The sequence below is a fragment of the Oncorhynchus nerka genome, unplaced genomic scaffold, assembly GCF_034236695.1.
Source record: "Oncorhynchus nerka isolate Pitt River unplaced genomic scaffold, Oner_Uvic_2.0 unplaced_scaffold_4433, whole genome shotgun sequence".
NCBI classification, from domain to species: domain Eukaryota; kingdom Metazoa; phylum Chordata; class Actinopteri; order Salmoniformes; family Salmonidae; genus Oncorhynchus; species Oncorhynchus nerka.
The window spans coordinates 7,501-16,208 of record NW_027036869.1 but is presented as its reverse complement, the minus strand read 5'-3'; the positions used below and the strand labels follow the sequence as shown (position 1 = coordinate 16,208).

The window sequence follows — 8,708 nt, the reverse complement described above, 5'->3', positions numbered from 1 at the left end:
GTAACATACTACTAGTAACATACTACCAGTAACATACTACCAGTAACATACTACCAGTAACATACTACTAGTAACATACTACCAGTAACATACTACTAGTAACATACTACTAGTAACATACTACCAGTAACATACTACCAGTAACATACTACTAGTAACATACTACTAGTAACATACTACTAGTAACATACTACTAGTAACATACTACCAGTAACATACTACCAGTAACATACTACTAGTAACATACTACCAGTAACATACTACCAGTAACATACTACCAGTAACATACTACCAGTAACATACTACCAGTAACATACTACCAGTAACATACTACCAGTAACATACTACCAGTAACATACTACTAGTAACATACTACTAGTAACATACTACTAGTAACATACTACCAGTAACATACTACTAGTAACATACTACCAGTAACATACTACCAGTAACATACTACTAGTAACATACTACTAGTAACATACTACCAGTAACATACTACTAGTAACATACTACTAGTAACATACTACCAGTAACATACTACTAGTAACATACTACCAGTAACATACTACTAGTAACATACTACCAGTAACATACTACCAGTAACATACTACCAGTAACATACTAACAGTAACATACTCCAGTAACACTACTAGTAACATACTACCAGTAAAATAATTACTAGTAACATACTACTTAAAAAGTAACATAATTACTAGTAAAATACTGTTAGTAACATACTACTAGTAACATACTACTAGTAACATACTACCAGTAAAATACTACTAGTAACATACTACTAGTAACATACTACTAGTAACATACTACTAGTAACATACTACTAGTAACATACTACCAGTAACATACTACCAGTAACATACTACTAGTAAAATACTACTAGTAACATACTACTAGTAACATACTACTTGAGTAAAAGTCTAAAAGTATCAGATTTTAAATGTACCTAAGTACTCGTGGAAAAAGTACTCGTCATACTGGAATAAAAGTAAAAGATACCTAAATAAATAATATAAAATTATCCCAGTAAAATACTACTTGATTAAAAGTCTAAAAAAGTATCAGATTTTAAAAGTACTTAAGTAGTATTTAAAAGTATTTTTACTTAAGTACTTTACACCACTCTGTGTGTCCTTACATCCAGGCTGAAGGGGAGGTCCAGTGTGTGTGTTATACAGTGTATGTGTGTGTGTGTGTGTGTGTGTGTGTGTGTGTATATGTGTGTGTGTGTGTGTGTGTGTGTGTGTGTGTTCTTTACATCAGGACTGAAGGGGGGTTCCAGAATGCCTGCCTCGAGGCGTTTGAAGTTGATGTTCTTGAAGATGATATGAGCCTTCACCTCCACACCGCCCCGCCCCTGGCACCCCAGACGGGCTTTGGGGTCTTTGGCCAGCAGCTGAGGAAGAGGAAGTGACACAGGGTTCTAGAAGAGTAGTGTGAGCCAGAGTCAGGTACTTAAAAGAGTTGAGAGAACTTCTAGAATGTTGTATATTGTTCTGATTCTACACATTCAGTTCTAGAACATTGTTTAAATATCCCCCATTATGTAATATTGTTCTGATTCTAAACATTCAGTTCTAGAGCATTGTTTAAATATCCCCATTATGTAATATTGTTCTGATTCTAAAACATTTCAGTTCTAGAGCATTGTTTAAATATCCCCCCATTATGTAATATTGTTCTGATTCTAAACATTCAGCTCAGAGCAATGTTTAAGATTCCCATTATGTAATATTGTTCTGATTCTAAACATTCAGTTCTAGAACATCATTAAATATCCCCCATGTGTAATATTGTTCTGATTCTAAACATTCAGTTCTAGAACATTGTTTAAATATCCCCCATTATGTAATTTATTGTTCTGATTCTACACATTCAGTTCTAGAACATTGTTTAAATATCCCCCATTATGTAATATTGTTCTGATTCTACACATTCAGTTCTAGAACATTGTTTAAATATCCCCCATTATGTAATATTGTTCTGATTCTAAACATTCAGTTCTAGAACATTGTTTAAATATCCCCCATTATGTAATATTGTTCTGATTCTAAACATTCAGTTCTAGAACATTGTTTAAATATCCCCATTATGTAATATTGTTCTGATTCTAAACATTCAGTTCTAGAACATTGTTTAAATATCCCCCATTATGTAATATTGTTCTGATTCTAAACATTCAGTTCTAGAGCATTGTTTAAATATCCCCCATTATGTAATATTGTTCTGATTCTAAACATTCAGTTCTAGAGCATTGTTTAAATATCCCCCATTATGTATATTGTTCTGATTCTAAACATTCAGTTCTAGAACATTGTTTAAATATCCCCCATGTGTAATATTGTAATTTCACTGGAACATATTGTGTCTCTCATCCCTCCTCTCCTTTACCTCCTCATCCCCTCCTCTCCTCCTCTCTCCCTTTACCCCCTCATCCCCTCCTCTCTCCTTTGTACCTCCCTCATCCCCTCCTCTCTCCTTTACCCCTCATCCCCACCTCTCCTTTACCTCCTCATGTCCTCCTCATCCCCTCCTCTCTCCTTTACCTCCTCATCCTCCTTCCTCCTCCTCTCTCCTTTACCCTCATCCCCACCTCTCCCTTTACCTCCCTCATGTCCTCCTCATCCCCTCCTCTCTCCTTTACCTCCCTCATCCCCTCCTCTCTCCTTTACCTCCCTCATCCCCTCCTCTCTCCTTTACCTCCCTCATGTCCTCCTCATCCCCTCCTCTCTCCTTTACCTCCCTCATCCCCTCCTCTCTCCTTTACCTCCCTCATCCCCTCCTCTCTCCTTTACCTCCCTCGTCGAAGAAGAAGATTTTATTTGTGGACAACCACACAGACAGGTTTTACACTAGTGCTCCAAAAGCTCATTCATGGATAAAGTACATATTATCTCTGGTGGACCGGTCTGAAACATGACCACTGCTCAACCACCATGGATACAGACACAGTAGAGAAGAGATGTTGACCACACACACCTGCACACACACACACACACACACACACACACCACACACCTGCACACAGAACACACCTGCACACAGAACACACACACACACACACAGAACACACACACACACACACCTGCACACAGAACACACACACACACACCTGCACACAGAACCCACACCCCATGTGACCTCCCTTTCTCCCTAACCCCAGCAGAGGAATAACTAACTGCAGTTGTGTGTGTGTGTTGTTTAAACACGCCATCCATCTCTCCCACCTGTCTGCAGATATCCTTGGCCTCCTCAGAGAACTTGTCAGAGTATTCCTCGGGGTCTTCTCTCACTCGTCTGTCCACCTCTTCTCTCTTCACTCGTTCTTTACGCCGGCGGAAGGGCGACTGACCCTGGATCATCTCAAACACCAGACAGCCCAGACCCCACCAGTCAGGACTGAAGGAGTAGGACTCATTCTGGATCACCTCTGGGGCTGATGGAGAGACGGAGAGACGGATGAGAGAGAGAAGGAGAGATGGATGAGAGAGAGAAGGAGAGATGGATGAGAGAGAGACGGAGAGACGGATGAGAGAGAAGGAGAGACGGATGAGAGAGAGAAGGAGAGAGAGAGAGAGAGAGAGAGAAGGAGAGAGACAGAGAGAGAGAGAGAGAGAATTAGAAAGAGAGAGAGAGAATTAGAAAGAGAGAGAGAAGGAGAGAGAGAGAGAGAGAGAAGGAGAGAGAGAGAGAGAGACAGAGACAGAGACAGATAGAAATATTGTTTAAACAATAGTCAGGACTGAAGGAGTAGGACTCATTCTGTATAACCTCAGGAGCTGACGGAGAGGGATGAGAGGAGAGAGAGAGAAAGGGAGACAGGGAATAGAGAGGGATAGGATTATGTCTAGACACATCCAGGTCTAGGAGAGGGAGACAGGGAATAGAGAGGAGAGATTATGTCTAGACACATCCAGGTCTAGGAGAGAGGAGACGGAATAGAGAGGAGAGATTATGTCTAGACACATCCAGGTCTAGGAGAGAGAGGGAGACAGGAATAGAGAGGGGAGAGATTATGTTTAGACACATCCAGGTCTAGGAGAGAGAGGGAGACAGGGAATAGAGAGGGATAGATTATGTCTAGACACATCCAGGTCTAGGAGAGAGAAGGAGACAGGGTTAAAAAGAGGGAGCAGGGGATGAGAGGAGAGAGAGAAAGAGAGAGACAGGGTTAAAAAGAGATGGAGGGGGGGATGAGGGGAGAGAGAAAGAGAGAGACAGGGTTAAAAAGAGATGGAGAGAGGGATGAGAGGAGAGAGAGAGATGAAGATGAGGAATCAAGGGGATAGGAAGTGAGGTAGGATGTACCCATGTATGTAGAGAGAGAGAGAGATGAAGACGAGGAATCAAGGAGATAGGAAGAGAGGTAGGATGTACCCATGTATGTAGAGAGAGAGAGAGAGATGAAGAGGAGGAATCAAGGAGATAGGAATAGAGAGGTAGGATGTACCCATATATGTAGAGAGAGAGAGATGAAGAGGAGGAATCAAGGAGATAGGAAGAGAGAGGTAGGATGTACCCATGTATGTAGAGAGAAGAGAGATGAAGAGGAGGAATCAAGGAGATAGGAAGTGAGGTAGGATGTACCATGTATCCTACGGTGCCCACTCTCCCTCGTATCGCCTCCGAGTCGGGAATCTGGACGGCTAGTCCCAGGTCAGAGATACGGATGTGTCCTGGACAGAACATGAATAATAATGTTATAACATGTTTATGAACATGAATAAGAGGTAATAACATGTTTATGAATATCACTATGGGTATGGGGAATAACAGTGTAGCTAGCTAATTTATGTTGCTAGTACCTAGGCTTAGCTAGCTAATTTAAGTTGCTAGTACCTAGGCTTTTAGCTAGCTAATTTAAGTTGCTAGTACTCAGGCTTTTAGCTAGCTAATTTAAGTTGCTAGTGCCTAGGCTTTTAGCTAGCTAATTTATGTTGCTAGTACCTTGGCTTAGCTAGCTAGTTGGTGCTTCTAGTGCCTAGGCTTTTAGCTAGCTAGTTTATGTTGCTAGTACCTAGGCTTTTAGCTAGCTAGTTTATGTTGCAAGTGGTTAGGCTTTTAGCTAGCTAGTTTATGTTGCTAGTACCTAGGCTTTTAGCTAGCTAGTTTATATTGCAAAGTACCTAGGCTTTAGCTAGTAATTTATGCTGCTAGTACCTAGGCTTTTAGCTAGCTAATTTATGTTGCTAGTACCTAGGCTTTTAGCTAGCTAATTTATGTTGCTAGTACCTAGGCTTTTAGCTAGCTAATTGATGTTGCTAGTACCTAGGCTTTTAGCTAGCTAATTGAGGTTGCTAGTACCCAGGCTTTTAGCTAGCTAATTTATGTTGCTAGTACCTAGGCTTTTAGCAACTAATTGAGGTTGCTAGTACCTAGGCTTTAGCTAGCTAATTTATGTTGCTAGTACCTAGGCTTTTAGCTAGTAATTTATGTTGCTAGTACCTAGGCTTTTTAGCTAGGTAATTTATGTTGCTAGTACCTAGGCTTTTAGCTAGCTAATTGATGTTGTTAGTACCAGGCTTTTAGCTAGCTAATTGAGGTTGCTAGTACCTAGGCTTTTAGCTAGCTAAGTTATGTTGCTAGTACCTAGGCTTTTAGCAACTAATTGAGGTTGCTAGTACTCAGGCTTTTAGCTAGCTAATTTATGTTGCTAGTACCTAGGCTTTTAGCTAGCTAATTTATGTTGCTAGTACCTAGGCTTTTAGCTAGCTAATTTATGTTGCTAGTGCCTAGGCTTTTAGCTACCTAATTTATGTTGCTAGTACCTAGGCTTTTTAGCTAGCTAATTTATGTTGCTAGTACCTAGGCTTAGCTAGCTAATTTATGTTGCTAGTACCTAGGCTTTTAGCTAGCTAATTTATGTTGCTAGTACCTGGCTTTTAGCAACTAATTGAGGTTGCTAGTACCTAGGCTTTTAGCTAGCTAATTTATGTTGCTAGTACCTAGGCTTTTAGCAACTAATTGAGGTTGCTAGTACCTAGGCTTTTAGCTAGCTAATTTATGTTGCTAGTACCTAGGCACAGCTAGCTAATTTATGTTGCTAGTACCTAGGCTTTTAGCTAGCTAATTTATGTTGCTAGTGCCTAGGCTTTTAGCTACCTAATTTATGTTGCTAGTACCTAGGCTTTTAGCTAGCTAATTTATGTTGCTAGTACCTAGGCTTGTAATTAGCTAAGTCAGTGACAAGACATGGTTCAAGCTTACCACGGTCGTCTAGAAGAATGTTTTCAGGTTTTAAGTCCCTGAGAAGAAAAAAACATACACAAAGTTAGAGTTATTTATCCAAAACCAGTTCTGGGCATGCTTTTGTTCCTGCCCAGCACTAACACAGCTAACCATCCACCATCTAAATCAGCTAAACATCTAATCAGCTAACCATCCAAATCAGCTAACCATTTAAATCAGCTAACCATCTAAATCAGCTAAACACCTAATCAGCTAACCATTTAAATCAGCTAACCATCTAATCAACTAACCATCTAATCAACTAACCATCTAATCAGCTAACCATCTAATCAGCTAACCATCTAATCAACTAACCATCTAATCAGCTAACCATCTAATCAACTAACCATCTAATCAGCTAACCATCTAATCAGCTAACCATCCACCATCTAATTAACTAACCATCTAATCAACTAACCATCCAATCAGCTAACCATCCAATCAGCTAACCATCTAATCAGCTAACCATCTAAATCAGCTAACCATCTAAATCAGCTAACAGGGTTGGAGTTACAACCTACAGGAGGGTTTCTCTCCAGGAACAGGGTTGGAGTTAAAACCTACAGGAGGGTCTCTCCAGGAACAGGGTTGGAGTTAAAACCTACAGGAGGGTCTCTGTCCAGGAACAGGGTTGGAGTTAAAACCTACAGGAGGGTTTCTTTCCAGGAACAGGGGTTGGAGTTACAACCTACAGGAGGGTTTCTCCAGGAACAGGGTTGGAGTTAAAACCTACAGGAGGGTTTCTCTCCAGGAACAGAGTTGGAGTTAAAACCTACAGGAGGGTTTCTCTCCAGGAACAGAGTTGGAGTTAAACCTACAGGAGGGTTTCTCTCCAGGAACAGAGTTGGAGTTAAAACCTACAGGAGGGTTTCTCCAGGAACAGAGTTGGAGTTAAAACCTACAGGAGGGTTTCTCTCCAGGAACAGAGTTGGAGTTAAAACCTACAGGAGGGTTTCTCTCCAGGAACAGAGTTGGGAGTTAAAACCTACAGGAGGGTTTCTCTCCAGGAACAGAGTTGAGTTAAAACCTACAGGAGGGTTTCTCTCCAGGAACAGAGTTGAGTTAAAACCTACAGGAGGGTTTCTCTCCAGGAACAGAGTTGAGTTAAAACCTACAGGAGGGTTTCTCTCCAGGAACAGAGTTGGAGTTAAAACCTTACAGGAGGGTTTCTCTCCAGGAACAGAGTTGGAGTTAAAACCTACAGGAGGGTATCTCCAGGAACAGGGTTGGAGTTAAAACCTGCAGGAGGGTCTCTCTCCCAGGAACAGGGTTGGAGTTAAAACCACAGGAGGGTCTCTCTCCAGGAACAGGGTTGGAGTTAAAACCTACAGGAGGGGGTCTCTTCTCAGGAGCAGGGTTGGAGTTAAAACCTACAGGAGGGTCTCTCTAGGAACAGGGTTGGAGTTAAAACCTGCAGGGTCTCTCTCCAGGAACAGGGTTGGAGTTACAACCTACAGGAGGGTTTCTCTGGGAACAGGGTTGGAGTTAAAAACCTACAGGAGGGGTATCTCCAGGAACAGGGTTGGGAGTTAAAACCTACAGGAGGGTCTCTCTCCAGGAACAGGGTTGGAGTTAAAACCTACAGGAGGGTTTCTCTCTTTGGGAACAGGTTTGGAGTTAAAACCTACAGGAGGGTTTCTCTCCAGGAACAGGGTTGGAGTTCAAACCTACAGGAATACCTGCTGTAATATATTGTGGAAGTGACTCTTAATTTCACATCTAAAATGTAATGATCATTGCTGAATGATTGATTAGTTGGTTGATTAATGAAGGAATTGATTGATTAGTTGGTTGATTAATGAATGAATTGATTGATTAGTTGGTTGATTAATGAATGAATTGATTGATTAGTTGGTTGATTAATGAATGAATTGATTGATTAGTTGGTTGATTAATGAATGAATTGATTGATTAGTTGGTTGATTAGTTGGTTGATTAATGAATGAATTGATTGATTAGTTGGTTGATTAATGAATGAATTGATTGATTAGTTGGTTGATTAATGAATTGATTAGTTGGTTGATGTATGAATTGATTGATTAGTTGATGAATGAATTGATTGATTAGTTGATGAATGAATTGATTGATTAGTTGATGAATGAATTGATTGATTAGTTGGTTGATTAATGAATGAATTGATTGATTAGTTGATTAATAAATTGATTAGTTGGTTGATGTATGAATTGATTAGTTGGTTGATGTATGAATTGATTAATTGATTAGTTGGTTGATGTATGAATTGATTGATTGATTAGTTGGTTGATGAATGAATTGATTGATTAGTTGATGAATGAATTGATTGATTAGTTGATGAATGAATGAATTGATTGATTAGTTGATTATTGATTGATTAGTTGATTAATGAATGAATTGATTGATTAGTTGATTGATTAGTTGATGAATGAATGAATGGATTGATTAGTTGATTATTGATTGATTAGTTGATTAATGAATGAATTGAT

At 39.9% G+C, this 8,708-nt stretch overlaps 1 pseudogene; it reads right to left on the bottom strand.

Annotated features, from left to right (window-relative positions):
* Window positions 1–1,117: 1,117 nt before the first annotated feature.
* LOC135566526 (G protein-coupled receptor kinase 4-like) overlaps window positions 1,118–8,708 on the bottom strand; it is an 8,843-nt pseudogene continuing 1,252 nt past the window's right edge.